Source organism: Artibeus jamaicensis, unplaced genomic scaffold (assembly GCF_021234435.1).
Source record: "Artibeus jamaicensis isolate MK-2021 breed Jamaican fruit bat unplaced genomic scaffold, CSHL_Jam_final scaffold_660, whole genome shotgun sequence".
NCBI lineage: Eukaryota > Metazoa > Chordata > Mammalia > Chiroptera > Phyllostomidae > Artibeus > Artibeus jamaicensis.
In genome coordinates, this window is record NW_026522052.1 from 4926245 (window position 1) to 4949096 (window position 22852).

Genomic DNA, 22852 nt, shown 5'->3' on the forward strand with positions numbered 1-22852 from the left:
AAAATATGACCCACCAAATGGGGTAACATATTTGCCTCTGTTAAAAGGTTACTATCCAAAATTTGCAAATAACTTATGTAACTCAACACCAAAAACAAACAAACAAATCCAATTTAAAAATGGGCAAAGGACCTGAATGGACTCTTCTTCAAAGAGAATGTTCAGACAGCCAATAGACATGTGAAAAGATGTTCAATGTCACCAATAATCAAAGAAATTCAAATGAAAACTACAATGAGCTATCACCCCATACTGGTACAAATAGCTATTATAAATATATAGACAAATAACATGTGTTGTTAAGAATGCGGAGAAAAGAGAACCCCAATGCACTGTTGGTAGGAATGCAGATTGGTATAGCCAGTGTGGAAAGCAGTATGAAATTACCTAAAAATATTAAAAATGAAACTGACTTATGACTCAGTGATTTCACTTCTGGAAACACATCTGAGAAACCCCAAAACACTAACTGAAGAGCACATATGCACCCCTATGTTTGTTGCAGCATCATTTACAGTAGCCAAGGTTTGAAAGAAGTGCAAGTGCCCATCAACAGATGAGTGGATAAAACAGCTGTAGTACAGTTATACAATGAATACCACTCAGCCATAAAAAAGAGGGAAATCTTACTCTTTGCTACAGCATTAATGAGCCTGGAGAATATTGTGCTAAGTGAAATAAGCCAGTCAGAGAAAGACAAGCACTGTTACTTCGTTTATATGTGGAATCTAATGAACAAAAATAAACTAACAAACAAAATAGAAACAGACTCAGAGATACAGAGAAGAAACTTACAGCTGTTACAGGGTGGGTGGGCTTGGAGGCTGGAAAAAAGGCAACGAGATTTAGTAAAAAAAAAAAAACAAAACACAAAACCTCATAGATACAGATAACAGTACGATGGTTACCAGAGGGAAAGGGGAATGAAAGGAAGTAGAAGAGAGCAAAGGGGAATAAGTAGTGATAGAAGGAGACTTGACTTGGGGTGGTAAACACACAATATAATATACAGATGATGCAGTACAGAATTGTACACATAAAATCCATATAACTTTGTTAACCAATGTCACCCCAATGAATTCAATATAAAAATATGATAAAGGAGGCAAGAACATACAATGGGGTAAAGCTAGTCTATTTAATAAATGATGATGGGTCAATTGGGCAGATATATGCAAAATAAGTAAAACTACACCATCTTATATGTATTGAAGAATAAAATCAAAATGGATTAAAGACTTAAATGCAAGTCTCAAAAACATAAAATTGTTTGAAGAAATCATAAGCAGTAAAATCTTGGACATTGCTTTTAGTCATATTTTTTCTGATATATCTCTTACAGCAAGGGAAAATAAAGGAAGAATAAATACATGGGACTACATCACACTAAAAGGTTTTGCACAGGAAACCATCAAAAAAATGAAAAGATGACCAATTGAATGGGAGAACTTATTCACCAAGCATACATATGATAAGAGATTAATACCCAAAATTTATAAAGAACTCACAGACTCAACATGCCCCCCAAGAGCCATTTTAAACATTGGCAAAAGACTTAAACAGACACTTCTTCAAAGAAGACATACAGATGGCCAATAGACTTATGAAAAGATGTTTAATGTCACTAATCATCAAATAAATGCAAATTAAAACCACAATGAGATACCACTTCAACACCTGTCAAAGTTGCTATTATCAGTAAATCAACAAACAACATCTGTTGGCAAAGATGTAGAGAAAAGGAAACCCTCATGCACTTTTAGTGTGAATGCAGATTGGTGCAGCCATTGTGGAAAACAGTATGGCGTTATTTAAAACAAATTAAAAATGGAACTTCCCTATGACCAACAGTTTCACTTCAGGTATATAGTCAAAGAAATCCAACACACTAATTTAAAAAAATATGATGAGCCCCTATGTTTATATTAGAGTTCCTTGAGTTATTTACAATAGTCAACATATGGAAGCGAGTCAAGATATGGGTTGCCAAGTGCCCATTAATAGATGAGTGGATTAAAAAGCAGCAGTACATATATATGATGAAATATTATTGGCCATAAAAAAAGAACAAAATCTTACTATTTGTGACAGTGTTACCGAACAGTGGACCAAGGGTGGTATGATATACTATTACTGAAAGGACCCCCCACCAGGTTCGTTTGTCCACCACCAAGTGAAAGACGTCTCTCAATGCCAGAGATTTGTGAAAAGGAAAGGAAATGTTTATTTAATGCTACACAGACTTAAAGTAGTGACCTAATATCTTCATTAAAATATCAAAGTCCTTTAGGATACCCATAGACACACACACAGTCCTTCCTTCTTCCTCTGCTCTAATTCGGGGTACTGTATCTCAGAAAAAGAAGTAGATTCAGGCTTCTGGCAGCCGTGTGGTCCTCTCTTCACGAAAGCTGCAGTGGGGGGCAGGGGTCTCCACTCTGCCAAAGCCATGTGGTTCTCTCCCTCACATGGCTGCGGGGGTCCCCACTCTGCCAGAAGTGTGTAGCTCTCCCTTTAATGGATGCCACATCTCTGTTTAAATTCCAGGGCCAATCCTCTACAGCCCCATTTCCAACTCCTCCCACAATCAGCTACACTTGCCGGCACTCCTGTATCCTTCCAGCTTTACTGAGCTGCCATCCTGAGTCTGGGCAGGGATGGCCCCATGGCATGGATCCAATCATCTCCAAGCTCACACGGGTGCTGTAACCAGGGGGAGTTGCCTCCTAGTTACATCTTGGGTGGAAGTCACTCCCATCCCCCTGGCTCAAAGCATGGCCACGGCTATTTAACATATCTATGAAATCAGGTAAAGGTTATAGATATGTTAAAGGACCATGCCAGAGGTTAGTGGCAAAGCTGTTGCTGTACAAAACAGCTTCCAATGGCTGTGCTCGATTTGTCCCTTCCACCAAATCAGACTTGTTGGGGGGAAGGGATGAGCACATACTATATATCTTTCTAATGTTTTCTGGATACCTTGAAATCTGGACCCCATTCTGAGTCCCTATTTTGGGCCCCCCTTTTGGCTGCACCCTGTTACAATCCCTCCTTTCAGATATACAACCACTTTATAATCATATAAAGGACAATGGACAAAGGTCTCATCTGGTAACTACTTCTGGCTAGACATGGACATCATCCTACCTACCCTATGGTCAGGGGTGCCCTGAAAAGGTGGGGGGCAGCATGGAAGGAGTCCTTCCTGTAAGGGGAAGGACCTTATAGGATCCTGGTCAGTTGACTGTCACCAGGAAGTCACAGGCTTGGTGTCCAAAAGCTGGCATTACTGGACAGTTGGCATCCTAGTTGTATTTTTGAGATGACAGATTTGGAAAGAGCTGGAAGGCACAATTAAATTATAACCACTAAATGGCGAAGGCAGGGACTTAAGTAAAGAATGGCTTATATGGAGGAAGGTATACAAGGCATGCTACACCTATCCAAAAGTCTTGTGGCCCACTATACTTCACTTGGGCTGAGGGGGATATATTAAGATTTCCCTCCTTTCAGATTTCTGGGCCCTTTCTGTCCAGGCCATTAAGACAGAAAAGGGAAAATCAGTTCTAAAGGGAAGCCCACAGACCACCTAAACCCTTTACCAACCCAACCACTTAGTCCAGCCAAACCACTGAGTTTCAGGGGGCAATGATGAAGATGGGCTCCTTAAGTGAAGCCTATATTGCAACCAATCACTCAGGTAATGAGGTCATAGGCATATACCCTATGAAAACAGAAGAACACACAGGTTAATTCACACAACAATCCCCAAACCAGTCTCTGTGCAAGACTGTCTTTTGGGAAGACATTCAGTTGCAAGGTCCTTCCTGCAGTGACATTTAACAATGGCAATTTGACAGGTCCTTTGCACCTGTAAATTGTACTTCTTTGGTGATATTACAAACCCAGTTTCAACTTTCAAGTGAAAGCAACTTTCGAGACAGTTAGCTGTGCCATTATGATGGCCAACACTGAGCATTGTGATTTTCCTTGAACCACAATTTTTCTCCTTAAGATCATCCTCATTGTTATTAAAGGGATTATGCTGAGTCCCGCTTTTATTTTTGACTATTCATTTGCATAAATACACCAAGAGCAGCCTGGATCACTTATTATCTTTAAGTCCACTTTGCTGGCACTCACACAGGGAACCTTCAGATTGACTTCTCAGTCCGCCCCTCGGGGCACAGAAGCAGAACCATACATCCACCATCTGGCTTCTCCTGTACCAGTTGTTTTACTCAAATCCTTGAGGCTTCCATTGTGCCTACAGGTTCCTTTGTAGCCATTTTTCAGGAAAGCAACCTTTGTTCCTTCCCTGGAAAGGCTGCCATAAACTGTACAACCAATCAAAGTACCAGGCTTTTCTCATGGGCTTTCGCTAGCTTCACAAGTCAATCCCAGTTCCTCAGGGCTTTCTGGTGATGACCAGAACCCAGACATGCCTCCTTCAGGTGTGGCTTTCCAGTCAAAATCTTGATTAACAAAACCACTATTAATGGCTGGTCTTAATGAATTTATACAAAGAAACCTTATGTCATCACTTGTTCCTTCAGAATGCCAAATTCTGGAGGAATCAGGAACGGAGAAAAATACAAAGTGTGAAGGAAAATCCTTTTTCTTATTCACTTTCCTACAGAGTATGAAGTTTCAACCTTTTCTGGAACCCTCAATTTCCTTTTCAGAGCAGATACAGAGCAAAATCCAAAACAGAGTTCCAGAGAGGCGTTCTCTTGCACTAGTGTGTCCACTGGTGCCTTGCAGAGATATGCTGTTTCAGATCCAGTCTCTTAGCAGAGACAGGTTCCTTTGCCTCAGGCTGAAACACTCATCAGCCCTGAGTGATCCTTCCTGGGTCCTGAGTGGCAAAAGCATTCTCCCTAACTGGTTACAGGCAGCCTTCACTAGGTTTTCAGGCAACCTTTCTTAGGTCTTTCAGGTGACCTTTACAGGTCCTCAGGTACTGAGGGTTTCTGATCAGAAACAAAATCAATAGCAGAGACTTGCCGCATTCAGATCTGGTCTCATGGCAGAGACATGCTCCTTTGCCTCAGGCTGAAACACTCATCGGCCCTGACCTTTCCTGGGTCCTGAGAGGCAAGGGCGTTCTCCCCAAGTGGTTACAAGTGACCTTTCCTAGGTCTTACAGACACATAGGGTTTCTGATCAGAAACAGAACCAATGGGAGAAACTTGATTCTTTCCCATGAAACCAGAAAACAAGTAGTTGAGGTTTCCTTTCCTCCAGGTTTAAAACTTTCATAACCTTTATACATATTTTTACCCGTGCAGATTTAACTATAATTCACCTTTAATCCTGGTTCCTTTCCCACGCTGGGAAGGACTATACTTAACCTCAGTATGTGGCAGCCAAAAGTCCTTAGCACTACAGGTACCTTTCACTAAAAGTCCCTAGATTTGCAGGAACATCTTGCGGATTTCTGAAGCTTAGACCTTGCAAAAACCCTATAAATCATGTGGTCACCCTTGGACCTCAGTTCATGACCTTCAGGACCAGAGCCATTCCTATTAGAACCAGTTACATAGAGAACCTGATGGATGCAGTGCCCACACAGCAGCAGCACACAGTCCATGATCCAAAGAGAACCCTTAGCCTACCACCTTGCCCAGTTCCAAGATGGTGGAACTCTCACATGACCCATCATCAAAGATGGCGACACCCACGCACAACCCGTCCTCCACGGTGGGGCAGTCATGTGGCTCACCCTCCATTTTACCTAAAATGATGGTGCACCCACATGGCTTGCTGTCCAATCCCCAACATACATGCAGGCTTGGATTACAGAGCCTAGGGGTTTGCTTCCTCCCCAAACCTGAATACAGGTTCCCTTAGTGCCACCTAGGCTCACCAAAACTGTACGTGAGCAGAGAGGGGCAACCTGGAAGCAGCATACTAACCAAACCATTACCCACAATTCCATTACGCCAAAACAGTGTTTAAAAACAAGTCTTTAAGCAAACCATGTTCACATCTCTGCTCCATTCCCCATTTAATTTTCTTTTCACCTTTCCGGGCATAATTAGGTGATCAATGCCCTCAGGAGGAGTGCAGAGAAATTCTCAGAGACTGGGAAAATTCTGAAGTCTCACTCTCTCGCACCTGAGGGAGTCAGTCTGCCACAGACAATTCTTGTCCGGGTGAAGTTGCCAAAAACTGTTACCAAACAGAGGGACCAAAGGGGGTACAATGTATTATTACCAAAAGGATCCCCCACTAGGTTCATTTGTCTGCTGCCAAAGGAAAGACGTCTCTCAATGCCAGAGATTTGTGGAAAGGAAACAAAGTGTTTATTTAAGGCTATACAGATTTAAAGGAATGATCTAATGTCTTCATTAAAATATCAAAGTCCTTTAGGACACACACAGTCTTTTCTTCTTTCTCTGCACTAATTTTGGGTACCATATCTCAGAAAAAGAAGTAGATTCAGGCTCCTGGCAGCCATGTGGTCCTCTCTCCACCAAAGCTGTGGTGTGTGTGTGGGGGAGGGGTCCACTCTGGCCAAAGCCATGTAGTTCTCTTCCTTCAGTGGCTGCCATGTCTCAACTTAAATCCTCACACCAATCCTCCTCTGCAGCCCCATTTCCAACTCCTCCCACAACTGGCTACACTTGCCAGCACCCCCTATCCTTCCAGCTTTACTGGGCTGCCATAGTGAGCCTGGGCAGGTTCAAAGCATGGCCACAGCTATTTAACATATCTATGAAACCAGTTAAATGTTATAGATATGTTAAAGGACCATGCCAGAGGTTAGCTGCAAACCTGTTGCTGTACTAAACAGCTCTCAATGTATCTGCTCCATTTGTCCCTTCCCCCAACTCACACCTATGGTGGGGAAGGGGTGAGCACAACTTGAGTCCTGGACCCCATTCCAAATCCCTCTTTGGGGCCCCTGTCTTGGCTGCACAGTTACAACAGCAAGGATGGACCTAGAGAGTATTATGCTAGGTGAAATAAGTCAGTCAGAGAAAGACAAATACCATTAGATTTCACTTGTGTGAGGCCTGTCTATAAGGCATCTAGCCATGTAATATAAAAAATAGAAACATTTATTGAAGAAGATACAAGATACAAGAAAGGTGTACATAGGACAGCGAGGCCTCAGTCCACTACAAATAAAGCACCTTGGGACCTCACACAGTTCATCGATCTTTCTTAATTGCAGCCCATATACATTCAACATTCTCAGGTGTCTGCTTGTTGCAGGCCTCCCAGAACATGGATCAGTTTAAACAGGTTCTTAACCACCTTTGAAGTGTTTGTGCCACACTTTTATTTGTGCTGCACTCATGGCATCATCCTCTAAAGCCTTCTGAATCACACAGATAGTTTCCATGGAGGAATATCTAAGCTTGGTGCAAAATTTGATGCAGATTTGTTGCTCTACTCACTCAGTCATTTTGAATGTGATGGCTGCATGGTACACACACTCCCTCAATGGCATCTACTGCCCCACTGACTAGTACAGTGAAGTCGTCATTGTTCACACATGCACATTCCAGTCCACTCTCCTTGGCTGCCACGTTGCATTGATGCCATGCAAACCATTCTTGTTATATTAACAATGACTGTACTTTTCCCAGACAGACCTTGTGTGTGGAATCTAAAGAACAATATAAATGAATAAGCAAGATAGAAACAGACTCACAGATATAAAGGATAGACTGATGGTTGCTGGAGGGGAGAGGAGTGGGTAGACCGGTAGACCGGGTGAAAAGGGATTGAGAAGTGCAGATTGCTAGTTATGGAATAGTCATGGGGCTGTAAAGTACAGCACAGGGAATATAGTCAATAATATTGTAATAACTAAGTATGGTGCCAGATGGGTACTGGAGGTACCAGGCACAACACTATGAGAGTACACAACTGTCTGACCACTATGCTGTGCACCTGAAATTAAACCAAAATAATACTGAATGTAAACCATAATTGAAAATATTAAAAAATTAAAGACAAAAAGAAAGACTGACCTCCTCTGGAGAGGTAGGGGTTCTGCCAGCCTACTGCCTTCACACTCCACTGAATCTTCTCTGAGTCTCCAAGTGGCTGGCCCGCTCTGCCAGCTGCGACTTTGCCAGTCTCTGCAGTCACGTGAGCCAGTTATTAAAAATAAATCTCTCCCTGTTTCCCTCTCTCTCTGTATATATATATATATATATATATATATATATATATATATACACACACATATATATATACACACACACACATATATATATATATACAGAGAGAGAGCAAACATATATATTATATATATATATGTATATGTATATATATATATATATATATATATCCTCTCTCCGTGAAGCCTTCCTGGTTTTCACTCCATTCCTACACCCCAATAAACTCACATTAGGCAAAGAGAAGCCAGCTGTGTGAAGGTTTCCCCTGCTAGCGATGGAGATACCCTAGCAGACCACTAGTCCTTGCCCCGCAGCTTCCTGTCCTGAACAGCAGCTTTGTGTCCTTTGATGCTCTTTCACATCTCACAGCCCTGTGTACAGCTTGTTCCTCACTTTCACCTGTTTCATCGCCCCATCGCCAGCATCGAACAGTGTATAGGCAAAGTACTCAGTGATTGGAAAGAAATGAATCATAGGTTGAAAGTATGACAGGTCTGAAGCCTCTTTGGTCCTCCCTAAAAGAAGGTCAGGGACAATTTGTCTGTGCTCTGGGCTTCCTCAGCACCTTTTTAAACTTCCCATGAGGGAGTTTGAGGGTGATACATGCTCTTGCTCTTTGTACAGTTTATTCAGTGAGCCTTTGATACTAGTGTCTGCCACTTATTGATTGCTCTGTGTTAGACAGTCTGTGTGTGTGTGATTTAAACCCCACAATCCTTCTTGTGTTTATTCTAGGTTTTATTATCTTCAGACTAAAATTCAGCAGGATCAAGTAAATTACCCAGGATCAAAGTGTTAATAAATGGCCAGTCTCGGTTTCACACGCAGTGTTTCTGACTCCAGACTCATGGGCTTTTCGCAGCTACAAAGCCTCCTCAAACTCTTGGGACTAAGATTTGTAAAAATAATTATATTTGCCTATATTTAAATTGCCTTAATTTGAAATGTGTTAGTGAAGACAACTTAATAGAAGGAAAATGATAAACAATGGAGACCTAAATTCAGCTGGTAAGCTAAGTGAAGGCCTTTGCAGGAGATGGAAACATAGTGAAATGGGGGCTGAAAAATATAGGATGTCTGCATAGGAAAGCAGATCACATGCACATATACTGAGTTCCTTTCAATAAGAAGGGCTTGACAAGTTCCATGGAGGCTCTGGAAATTCGGTCTATGACTAATGGATGCCTTATATGGTTGGACACTTCCTAGGACAAGAAGCAGTCTGGGAAAAAGGATTCAATGAGGAGATTCTGAGTAGGAAATCCGTGCAGCAGTGACCTAGTTAGGAATGCCAGATAGCTGCAAATTAGCAGTTTGCACTTGCAATTAAAGTGGCCCCTGGACATGAGAAAGACCTGGCTGAATCAGGAGTAGGTTAAGAGAATGAGGAACTGACCTTTGGATGAAAGTGTCCGCACTAAAAGGGGCATGCAGGTATCACATGTGCTAAGTGGTGTGTGGGTCCCAGATAAGTAGCTCTAAGTCAGGTCACCATTGTGTACTCCAAGATTCATTACAAGGTAGGGGACTGGCCCAAAGTGTCTGTGCTCCTGTAGCTCTCAAGGTGGAGGGCCCTGGGGAGGTCACCAAAGCCTAGACCTATGCTTACTTAATGACAGTGATAATTTTTACCACCAATCCATGTCCTGAACTAATGATAGTAGAAATGAACAGAAATAACACACAGGTATTTGTGTACATGTATGTAATTTAGTCCACAAATATGGCAGTCTATACCCTTCTTGGAAGGTGGGTAAGTTGGATGGCAGTAAGGGGAGAGAGAAATTGGTAAACTATATGTTTGCTGTGTTACAGGCCTGCCCTGATTAACTGCTTCACCTAACTCCCACACCAGCAGTCTAAGCAGGCATTATTATCTTAGATTTTCAGGCTCAGGGAGGCCAAGGAGACTCTTGTTCAATGTCTTTGACCTAGCTTGTGAGACTCAAACCCAGGGGGATCTCACATGCATATCCTTACTTGTTCTTCTAGTCCATATAACACTTTTACTGAGGAGGTAAGACACATTTAGAAATCAGCCAAGTAATAATTTAATCATCAATAATTCTTAATAAAAATGATATTTCTGTTGCACCTACCATCTTTGAAGTATCTACCTATAGCACTCCCCTCCCCAAAACTTTGGCTCTGGGGCCTCCCCATTATGCATGGCGGATGAGAACCTGTCAGGGCTGAGTGCCAGCGGTCATGGTTTGTCTATAGATACCCCTAGTTTGGAGGGCAAAGGAAACCAGAGTGAGACTGGGTGGGAGTGGGTCTTCAGCTGTCATAGAGGATTGAACATGAGAAATGTGTTTCCTGCACAGCCAAATTTGAAATCACATGCCTGAGGCAAAGGATTTTGTGTTGCTGTCGTCCTTGGAATACAGATAATAACCAGAAAGCTTTGCGTTAGCCCTGTGACCTTGAATCTGGCAGGGTTTCTTTCCAATGCCCCTTATCATGCTTCGGTCGCTGGTGCCTGGCACCAGACTCCAAAGTCCAGAACCTGGGGCAGGAAACCCTGCCGGCGAAGCTTTTCGGCTAATCCTTAGCCTAAGTGTCCTCTTCCACAGCTCCTGGTTATTGCTGCTGGTCCTAGCACCTGCTGAGAAGATGAATAATTCCCTTCCCTCATTTGCATTGTTACCTTGAAGGTATTTATAGCCTGTGATCGTCTGCCCCCTGGGCCCTCCCTCTCCTTCTCTCAACTAGAATGCAGTCTGAACCCAGGTCTGTTGGCCACGACATGGAGCCTGCCCAGAAGTCCTGCAGCCAGAGCTGGTGCCGGGAGGGACTGCAGCACAGGAGGAGGGGAAAGTCGCTCTCAGACTTGACCCTCTAGGTTTTGCTTTATGGGAAGTTTTATGATTTGTCTGCTGGGTTAGAAGAGATTTAGAGATTTTCCCAGATGGCGGTGTGCGTGTGTGGGGGAGGGCGAGGATGCAGTGTGGAGGGAGGGAAATTCATTCTCTTGTGTCTCCAGTCTGTAGCTCTCTGGTCCACTGTGGCTTGACTCTGCCATTGTAATTCTTGAAAGTGGCAAAACCAAAAAGCAAACAAAAAACAAATAAACAAATCATGAATGCTATGCACATATGCACACAAAAAATAAAACACCCTCTGATAACAGAGATGTTCCTTTCAGGTAGCTAAGATTCTAAGGCCACAGACCCCTTAAACTTAAAAAAGGCTATAAAATGCCCTGGCTGGCGTAGCTCAGTGGATTGAGCACAGTCCTGTGAAGCAAAGGGTCGCTGGTTTGATTTCCAGTCAAGGTACATGCCTGGGTTGCAGGCCAGGTCCCCAGTAGGGGACACATGAGAGGCAACCACACATTGATGTTTCTCTTCCACTCTTTCTCCTTCCCTTCCCCTCTCTCTAAAAATAAATAAATAACATCTTTTATTTTTTCCTTTATTGTATGTCTTCTTATTCTTTTTTAAAAAATTATTTAATTATTGTTCAAGTACAGTTTTATGTTTTTTACTCCCATCCCAGCCCACCCCCCAAGTGCTCCCCAGAGCAAAGGATATAAAGGAAAGAATAAACAAATGGGATCTCATTAAAATTAAAAGCATTTGCATGGCTAAAGAAAACAGTATTAAAATAAGAAGAGATCCAACTGTATGGGAAAATATATTTGCCAATGACACCTCAGACAAGGGTTTAATCTCCAAAATATACAAAGAACTTATACGACTCCACTCTAAGAAGACAAGCAACCCAATTAAAAAGTGGGCAAAGGACTTGAACAGACATTTCTCCAAGGAGGACATAAAGAAGATCCAGGGACACATGAAAAGATGCTCAATATCACTAGATATCAGAGAAATGCAAATTAAAACCACTATGAGATACCACTTTACACCAGTTAGAATGGCCATCATAAACAAAGCAACAAACAATAAGTGTTGGAGAGGGTGTGGAGAAGAGGGGACCCTAATCCATTGTTGGTGGGATCGCAGACTGGTACAACCACTGTGGAAAACAGTATGGAATTTTCTAAAAAAAACTAAAAATGGACTTGCGTTTTGATCCAGCAATTCCACTGCTGGGATTATTTCCTTAGAACCCTAAAACACCAATTCCAAAGAACCTTATGCACCCCAATGTTCATAGCAGCACAATCTACAATAGCCAAGAGCTGGAAGCAACCTAGGTGCCCGTCAGTAAATGAATGGATCAAAAAATTATGGTACATATACACAATGGAGTTCTATGCAGCAGAAAGAAAGAAAGAAAGAAAGAAAGAAAGAAAGAAAGAAAGAAAGAAAGAAGGAAGGAAGGAAGGAAGGAAGGAAGGAAGGAAGGAAGGAAGGAAGGAAGGAAGGAAGGAAGGAAGGAAGGAAGAAAGAAAGAAAGAAAGAAAGAAAGAAAGAAAGAAAGAAAGAAAGAAAGAAAGAAAGAAAGAAAGAAAGAAAGAAAGAAAGAAAGAGCTCCTATCCTTTGCAACAGCATGGATGGAACTGGAAAACATTCTGCTGAGTGAAATAAGCCAGGTGTTGAAAGACAAATACCATATGATCTCACCTTTAACAGGAAGCTAAACAATGAAACAAACAAGCAAGCAAAATAAAAACAAAGACACTGAAATAGAAAACAGGGGGAAAGTGACCAGAGGGGAGAGGGGAGGGAATTTCCGGGGGAAAAAGGGGAAAGATTTACAGGAACTAGTATAAACGACAGATGGATAACAACTAAGGGGGGTGGAAATGGGAGGGAGGTGGGGAACATCTTTTTTAAAAAGGCTATAAACTATAGAGGGAAGAAAAGAAATTTGGGACAACTATTTAAAAGTCGGCAGGAGAAGAGGCTCAGCGTGAGCCAGGCATTGGGAGGAAGTTTATGCCTAAGATCCCAAGTAGTTAAATTAATCTCTTCCTCCGATGCAAAGGGTGAAAAGTAAAATAAATATTTTTCCAATAAATATGTTTTCCAAGATGTAACTAAGGATATTTTACATCTGAAGCCTGTCACATCCTCCCTCAGACAGCATGGCAGTGCGGAGCTGGCAGGTAAGGGGGGGACCTCCTGTCCCCACCTTGCTGCAGCCCTGCATTTCACCCTCTGCTGCTAAGTAACCTCCTTTACGGGCCTTCGGTTTAAGCACAAATATGCTAAAGATTGGGGTTTGAGAGTGGGGTGTGGCATCAAGGCAACATCAAATTTAGACTTTTCACATTGTTTTCAGGAAGGTCTTCCACACAGTGAAAAAACGTGTCAGGCACTAACTACCTTGCACACAAAATCAAGGGTAACATCTCTCCAAGGGGGCAGGGGCCCTTGTGCTTCTGAATGCAGTGCCTGGAAAGGGTGCAGCACTGTTTATGTGGTATCCCCGCCAAGGATGTCCTGCGCGAGGCTGGTCAGACAGAAGGATGGGACAGACTTAGTTCAGCACCCCCACCCCCGCTTGGAATGGAAGGTCTGGATACGCTCAAAGTCTGAAAATGACTGAAGGACAGAAGGCCAAGCAACTGCTCCAGATTGAAGAACACTGTGTGTTAAAACAACTGAATTTAATGCATTTAATGCAAATCCAGAGCCAGAAAGGAAAAGGAGGCAGTGTGGTGACAGTTGGCGACATATGAGTGATTTCTGTGGACTGGAAGTTGCTTTGGCATCAGACTGATATCCTATCAGTCTGGCTGATAAGGAAGGTAGACTTCTTAACTGGGGAAGCTGAACACTAAGGTGTTTAGGGGTGATGGGATATGACATCATGGAAAGATCTCTGCACACACCCCCTTTCTTTTAAGAGATGTGCACCCAGGCTGGAGTTTAACAGGGTAAGTCCGCCCCCACCCTCAGCACAGTGACTAAGTGTGTGAACTTAGCTGTGGGCCCCTCCTCTCTCTCTTTTTTCCCTTCTGAGCTTTTTCCTCCCCAACCCTGCCACAACCAGCTACTACTCTGTATCTACTTCTCACAAGGCATTTCTTTCTATTGACTATTACATCATTCCCCAATCCACCTGGTAATACATCTTCCTTCCCAAGGTACCAGAATTTTGAAAGAAAATGTCTTCAAGGCTCAAAGGAATCAATCTCCAAATGTAGACTCTCTGGCCCTGGAAGTAGACATTGAGGCTTTGCCAAGCCTCACACAACAGGTGTAGAGAGAATCTTGCCACGTGAGAGGAGGTTAGCCCTGCCTGGAGGATCTGAAATTCCCAGACCACCTGCCTGGAGCTGAGAGTTCTCTCAACATCTCTGCCCCCCTTACTCCAAAGCATACTTCGTGCCACAGATAGTTAGATATAGACGATGGAATCCCTTTAAGTAAAATTCCACAGCAGAGCATTAGAAAGATGGAATGAAATACACACGAGTTATTAAATATTGTCATCAAGATGAGTAATAAATCAGACATTTTATGGTTTCTGATTACAAATTCCATTCATTCCATAAGTGTTTAAAGAAAGAAAAATGGAGGCCCCAGAGAGATTTGAGCCTGCCTGGGATCAGTATATTTTACTGCTGCCAGGTGGGTGTTGCCTCCCAGCAGAGGTGGAAGGGCTCCCTCGGGGGCAGTAGGTACCTACTGCTGTCTCTGGTACTCTGGGTGCCGTCTTTGGCAAAGGAGAACATTTCTATGAGGTTTTTGCAAGTCAGAGATTCTGGCCAGATTCCTTCCAGGAGTGACCTTGAAGATAATCGCCTACCCCTAAAAGCCCCAGATCAAGCTAGGAGAGAAGCAAGGTGAGGAAAAGCAAGTTGGCAAGTCTGTGTGGGTCCTGGCAGGCAGTACTGAGGAGTACTGATCTTTAATGAGGCGGACTTGACATGAACTGAAAGAGCGGCCATTGCAGGTCAGTGAGTTGGACACAATTCCAGTAAAGCAAGCATCAGTTCAATACCAATTACACTTTATGTTCATATAGCACTTCGTAGTTTATACATGTAATTTCATTAAATCTTACACTACTCTTCTGGCATTGCCACAGTAATTTTATTCTCAAGACAGGAAATGTGATGTTTCACTCATGTAACCAAGTCCTTCCCAGCTCCTGCCGGTGCTGTGCTCCTAATGGAGAATAGTGTCTCTCCACAGGTGGTTCTAGCACGCAGAGAGAAGACAGAAACACAGTCTCCTGACATCCCCATGGCAGAATTTGACCTGCTTCTGCCTTTGGAATGCCTCATATGGTATCCTTCTAAAAGATTTCTCTAATTATGTTTTGTTTGGGCTAAGATGAAAATTAATTGGTCTTTTCATGATCACACATCAGGTGAGTAATAGGGCCAGGCATCTGAGGACAAGCTAGAGATTAGATTGGTTGTGAGTCGCCCACAAACCGGACAGTTGGCACGTGGTGAGAGATGAGAGGAACGTCCCCAGGTGGGCCTCTGAGTGTGCAGCAACAGCTTGTTCGGTGACTGGGGTCTTTATCACAAGCTTTATGTAACAGCGTTTTGTCTCATGCGGGCCACAGATGTTGACTCAACATGCACGCGCACACATCCATGTACACACACCCGCACGCAGCATGTCGCACAAATGCGCATCTTGCTGCAACACTCACACTCTTCATTAGACTCTGAGGAGTGTTGACTTTGGGACAAAGACCAGATAAATCACTTTGAAGAGGGAGAAAAAGAAAAAAAGCTGGTAAAGAAACAAGTCTACTTTCTCCCCCCTTCAAATGCCACAAGAAAATGTCAAGGATATCACTTTACTGGAACTAACAGAGAAGTCCAAAACAAAATTATAAAGTCACTCGCTTGGCCCACCTCTCCCTGGCACGAAGGGCTCCTCTCCCCCTGCCTTTTAGCAGGCTCACTGCCTCTGCCATCCTTCACCCTCGGGACGCCACTCCCCCCCAGAGGAGGATGGGCCGAAAAGTAGCCCTGGAGTTGAACAGCCCTTCAGTAATGGGAACGATGAAGAATAAAAAAAGGGACAAAGAGAGGAGTGGGCAAGAGATCTTTCTCTGCTGACAGGGGCCATAGCCATCTCTGGAACAATGTCCATCAGAAACTATTTAATGGGAGTTTACCATCATTTTCAGTGTCATTATTATCAAAGCCTTTATTAAACGACTAATCGTGCAGGGCTGTATATGGGTCACTGTAAATAGGAAAGTGCATTGGAATCCTTGTGCCTTCTTGTAAATTAAAACCCATCACACATTTTTACAGTCCTACAAAAAGGTTTTCTGAGTTACTTTCTATTCTATTTCTGCATAACAGCAAACCATAACAGTGCTTGGCCAACGGACATGAAACAACAGATTTTTTTGCATTATTATGGTTTTTTCATTTATTTACTCATCCATTTGACATTCCAAAATCAATTCAGAATCTACCACGTCATATACTGGGTCCTTGGTGGGGGCTAAAGGCAGAGCAATAGATAAGCCATGAATCCTGCTCTCAGGAAATTCGCCAACTGCTGTGTGATGTTCAATCATTTTCTTCTTTCGAAGTATTGGAAAACTATCTTTACATAAAACATTTCCAGGAAACACAATATATGAGACCAATAAACTAGGGCTTTCATTTAAGTGGGGAAGAGTAGGCGATGAGGAGAAAACTCTTAAAGGGGAAAGTGTTTATCTTATTTGATGTGTGGTTAAATAAGGCTCAGAGAGATTTGGTAACTTTTTAATAATTTTACTGCAGTTGGTAGGTAGAGATCCAAGACGTAGCATTGATTCTGTTGGAGCTCAAATCCCTGCTCTTCCATTTTCCCAGCTGCTGCTCCACTAGGTCCTAAAATCCAAAGAGGTACCAGGAAAGGGAAGCAAGCTTTTGTCTCACTGAGTTGACCCTTTGAAGAATAGGCTAACATGCGTAAACCCTAAATAAAAAAAAGACACGTACTAAGAAGGGGTCCTGGTGCTAACTGGGCTCAGGTTTTAAAAAACAAAACCCAGCAGCCATTTCTGCAGAGGGGTCTATCACACTAATTGCACTTCATGGAGAAGCCAGTGCTAAACAGCCTGCCCCTTCACTGAACTGCCTGCCTGCACTGTGCTCCTGCCATCTGAGCCAGCCCTTATAAAGGAGTCCCTGGAATCCTATTTCAGCCAATAGGACTGAGGCTTTCCCCCATCCAGTCAGAGCTGAGCAGCTCTGGCCAATCAAAGTGGCTCTATTATGACCAATCAGGACAGTGCCTTTTGGACCAATCAAACATCAAGTATTTGGCATACTCATTTGAATGAGGATGGACCAATTAGGGACCCTGGTGGAGACTTCTGTTCCCAATGCACTTTCCTTACTATTGAAGACTGAAGGGAGTGTCTCCGTCACTGAGCTAAAACACAGAAGATGTCTCACCAGAAAAGAGCAATGCAGATCATCAAAGAGCAAGCAGAGCAGAGCAGTCTAGCCAGAGAAGAGCCTGGCCCCAAGGCCACCTGACAGCCATGCTGTTTTTTCAGCCCTGCTGTATCATCGTAGAGCTGTCTTTCACTGAATAAAGTTTCCTTCTTCACTACACCCCAGATTGGGGATTCCTGTTGGTGTGGAACTGATGCCCACAACCACCAGTTGACACAGCTGTTTTTTTTCTGATCACAATATATAACTAAGGACCTCTTATCTGCAGCTGTATAGGTGTCACAGAGAATCCAACCTGGGATCAAGAATCCGTGTGTTTTGATCCTTTCTGTGAATCAGAAGGAGGACTTTGTCAGTAATAAAGGCCTTCATCAATCACCTGGTGGACATGGATTAGCCAAACCAAAAAACAAAATCAAAGACAAAAATTTTAAAAAACCTCTATGCCTTAGATTTAGATGAACTATTTTGGAATATTATAGTGTAACTTAGGCAGTATTTGAAAGAATAGAGAGATTTATCTACACAGATTTGGACTTACGCCAACTGGTAGACCAGGGCTGAGAATGCACAGGAAGTGGGAACAGAGTGAAGATTTGACTACAACTCTCAAAGTCAGGGCCGGTAAGATTTGAATATCATAATTAAGAAACCTGACCAGTTAAATGTATAGAAATCTAGATTTCATTTTTTATATGATGCTTAGCACTGTTTCTTTAATGAAGAGTATCTTACCGTCATCTCGCTGCTGCTGCTGTTGTTTTTGTTTTCCATTAATGGCATTCGGAATACCAAACAGAAAAATGAAAACAATTCATCTTGAAAGAAATCACTTCAAATCAGGATGAGAAACATGAATACACGCAGCATGCCACATGCCATATTTCCACAGTTCTCATTCTTTGTCTTGCTGGGCTGTCAGTCAAAGTGACGGACACCATTTGTGTGCAGGAGGAGAGGTGATAGGCCACGTTTTCCCAACCAATATAAACTGTGGGAGCCTAAGTAAGACTGAGAAGGCCCTTATATCTATTTTCTTTTCACATTGAAGCTACCACTGAGGCATGTCACTAAATACTCTGTTGCTGGTTTTAAGTGCCAACACTGCGCATTTTAGATCTGGCTTAATACCCAACAATATAATAGCACAATTCATTAATAAATCTTAATAGTTCCAGCTTCCAACATAGCCACTATGCACTGATGGGAGAATATAAATCATCAGTAGGATGGGTTCTTAAATATGGCAACTGTATTTTGTACTCATTATATGAACTGTCCCCACTCTTCCAGCTACACCTGCACACAGGCCCAGAGATACACCAACTCTGCTGGGCTATCACAAAGAAAACCACAAAACGATAAGTAGCTTTTCAGTAATACAAATAGGATGTCAGTTGTGGAAAGGAAAACTGATGAACATAGATCTTAGCTGAACAAGCCAATATGTGAGGCAGCTGCTGGCCCTGCCCAAGAATCAAGACAAATGAAGCCTGGTAGAAAGACACTGAGAAATTGATGAATCCTGGCCTTCCTAGGTGTGTCAATATCTATTTCTCCTTGTGCATAATCTTTCCAAAGCTTCCCACCCAAAAGCCAGATGGTGCTGATCCCCTGTAAAACTTAAGGAAGGACTATCTGAAGGTCAAGTGAGGCTGGTTCCTCCAGGCTGAGCTCTGCTTCCTCCCCTGATTGTGAACAGTCTACACCCCGAGTCTACTTTGCTTTTTGCTGGCGGACGTCTGGGATTGGGCAGAGCTGTCCTCAGTAGAGAATGATTTGGTAATATGAAGTCTCAGGTGCACTGAAACACAGTCCACTAGCACGGAAGAATGAGGGGAGCCCGTGCAAGCGCCAAGGGAGTTTGGGGGGTGTACAAAGCACACCTTCATGAAAAGCCTTGAAGTCCCTAAAGCGCACAGACCATTTTCCCCAGTTTTAGGTCTGAAATTGGCTGAACCTTTTCATACTTAATTGGGAGAAACTACAAAAGCTGCAGAAAAACACGAGAAGGAAGACAAGGTACATGATAAGAAAGGAGGGACCTAGGGAACCAGTTACAACTGCAGAGAGAAAAGGGCCCCCCAGAGAGCCCAGGGCAAGCCTGCAGGAGCAGCGGAAGGTGGATGGGGCTGCTGAGGACGGCAGGGGTGGGGAGGACAGCTGAAGATGCAGTACTGTCACTAGGTTTCTCCTTGAGTTAATTGGAAGAAACAAGCCCATAAATGCCAAGTATTCGTATTGATAAACTATTTATGTACGTTTATACAAATCAATTAATAAACATATAACAGGAAACAATGCATGAACAATATTTCATACCTAATAGCTATAATTCCATCACCAAAGTATAAAAACCCATTATAATAATACCCAGTCCTGCTGTGTCTGCCTGCCTATGATACCTCCACTTTTTCAGAAGTCACTGATTGCCTCAGTAGTTTTATTTATTTACTCATGATTTATATTCCACCTACTTAGAGAAAAGGTCTGAGACAGCTTGTAATGTTAACATATATATAAAGCAGAAGAACTAAAAATGAAAACAGGAACAACAAAGGAGTTAACATGAATAAGGAAAGAAATACACCAGGCACCACCTGGGCTGGTCAACTGAACATTAAATTTAGCTCTCAGCTGCCAAGACTAAGACGACGTACGCTGGTTTTAATGTCCTCACAGATTAAAACAGAAGCAAACCAGCTCACGTGATCACACACATTCTTTCTTGGTACTGTTTAGCATGTGCGGCAACAGATAATGAACTGACAATATCTTTAGTTACAGTTTTATAAAATATATAACAACGTTTTCAGATGGGCTTTTTTTCCATCTGCTCCGCGTGGACGGCAGCTTGCAGATTCTGTTTTTAGGCGAGGTCAAGTCCTTAAATAGGCTCAACCACAGCACCTTCCACCGTGCCTCACACAACGGTTCTGAAACAGGGGTGTTTTAAAAATACAGAGCTGACTTTCCATCTTGAATGTTAGGATGCAGTAGGATTCAGTGGGCTGGGGAACTCAGAGAGGTATCCTTTCAAAAATGAAAGATTGAACAGTACACACAGGTCATTTCAGAGGCTTGTTCCTGATTGAGAAGCACTATATACTCTGGCCTGAAAGCGTTTTATTTTAATTATTTTCTCTCTGATAATCGGCCTCCAAATTTTGCAAGTTGGTGTCTTTCTATCAGCATTTTTTCACTTGGGAAGTTCAAGGGAAATAGAGTGCCTTGGACCTTGGAAATGAAAACGTAGCTCTTGCCCCAGTGGAGAGGGGAGAGCAATCCTGCTCACAGCTCCGTAGGGGCGCAGCATGAAGCAGAGAGGCTCACGACCTGGTGTCGGATCTGGGGCTAAGCTGCAGAGGAAGGGCCAGCTGGGATGTTGTACCCACCGAGTAAAGCAAGGACTTCCAAACGTTCCACTCAGCGGACGGAGCCGACATGCAGAGAGCCAGCCCCTGGTGCTCTCCAGGCTCCGCGCCAGGCGTCCCACGCCTAGCACTTCAGTCCATGTGCGATTATTTTGAAATAATATTATGTTTCCATTTGCTAATAAAGAAACAAAGACTCGAAAGCATTAGGATAACCTTTTCAAGAGTATACAACAAATGCCTGGTGAAACCAGGGCCCAATTCAGTTCAGTCTAAACCCAGAGCTCGACCGCCCTCTTTCCACCGTGACCTCACTGGGGGGGAGGGGGTCGCTTTTCCCTTCCCCCAGTGTTTTGCCTTCACAAAAGTGCAGGAAAATGAACGAAAGCCAAGGTCGTGCCGTCAGAATCCCCAGGCTCGCATTCCAGCTTCACCTGTTCGAGGCTGGGGCTGTTAGTTGAGTTAGTTAAGCTTCTCACGCCTGTGTTCTCATCACGTGGGACTGGCATGTACACTGTAGAGCGGCGGGGTGAACTGAATGAGATGACTTTCCCGTAACACACAGTCAGCAATCGGTAAACGCCAGCTCACCGAAGCCGCAGCAAACACGGAGCTCCCTAGGGCGTAGGGAAGGGGAGTGAGAGTCCGCGGCGCTGGGCTCCACAGCGGTGTTCAGAGACAGACGGGTGGGCGGAGGGGTAGCCTCTGGGTTCACTCCAGTCCCCACTTCCAGGGCTGAGCCCGGATGAAGAAGGACGAGACCAGAGAGGGAAGGCGGGGCGGCCGCAGCGGCCTCGAGACCCACAATGAGGTCTTTCACATGTTCACGAAGAGCTCTTTCTGTTTCTGAAAGTCTACACTCTCACTAAGATTAAAATAAAATGAGAGCGTACATTTTTAGAAATAGCATTTGGGAGGCTGAAAGCTGGCATCAACTAAGTCAACTGAAATAATTTTTACATTTTATTTGGTTCAAAAGACGAGTGAGGGAAGGCCAGGCCGATTTCCTGGGGAAGCCAGTGAATGTCAGCAGATGTCAGAGGCGGCAGCTTCTCAGCTCCTGGTTTCCTTCCACATCCGCCCCAAAGAGAAAACAAGAATCTTCCCGCGGCGGCGGGTGGGGACAGTAATCTTAGAATCACACAGCGAGTGATGGGTTTTCTCTAGGACAGGGGTTTTGACATGAGTTGGAGAGAAGAGGTGGCAGTAAGTTTCTGCCAGAAGCCATAGTCCATCTTTTTTATTTGTTATTTATTTACTTATTGTTAGAGAGAGGGGAAGGGAGGGTGAAGGGAGGGAGAGAAACATCAGTGTGAGAGGGAAACATTGTACCAAACCTGGGACTGACCCCACAACCCAAGCATGTGCCCTGACCAGAATCAAACCCATGACCTTTGCCCTGCAAGATGACGCCCAAACAACTGAGTCACAAAACCCATCTTTTTTCTTTCAACAAACTGTGGGAGAGGGATCAGCAGGTAGACGTGTTGGCCACTAGGGGGCAGTGTAAAAAAATCCCTGATCCCACTAATGCCCTCACTTAAGGGTTAAGGAGACTGAGGGCTGAGTGGGGGAGTGGTCACTCATGGCTGGGAAGCTGCTCAGGGGATAAGATAGGGGCCTCTCGTCTCCTGTTTCTGAGCTGGAGGAGAGACCACCACAGGCTGCCTCAAATTGAAGCTTAGCTAAGAAAAAAGCATGTAAGATCAAATTTTTGTGTTAATTTATCCATAAGCTTTTTTGAGTTCCTTCGCACAATAGTTGAGGGAATAAGAAGAGGCAGTCACCTCCCAGGTAGGGGGTAACCTATGCGAGGAACCACAATATCTTGGAAAAGGGGCAGATTAAAAACAACTGGCAAGGCGGGGAGAGCTCAGAGTAGGAAATGCATAGTGTAACCTGGTGTTATCAGGACGATTTGATGGGGCAGGCAGCAAGTGAAAATGATTGCTCGAGATGGGGGTGTTTGAAAGTTACATAAAAGAAAGGCAAATGAAAAAAATAGTAACAAACGTAGAGAGACTAACAGAGTGCAGGGTGTAGGTGG

General features: G+C 43.5%; 1 protein-coding gene across 3 annotated transcripts in view; it reads right to left on the reverse strand.

Moving 5' to 3' along the window:
* Positions 1-22852, reverse strand: part of NTM (neurotrimin) — a 940417-nt gene that overhangs the window by 430608 nt on the left and 486957 nt on the right. The gene's annotated exons all lie outside the window — the stretch shown is intronic.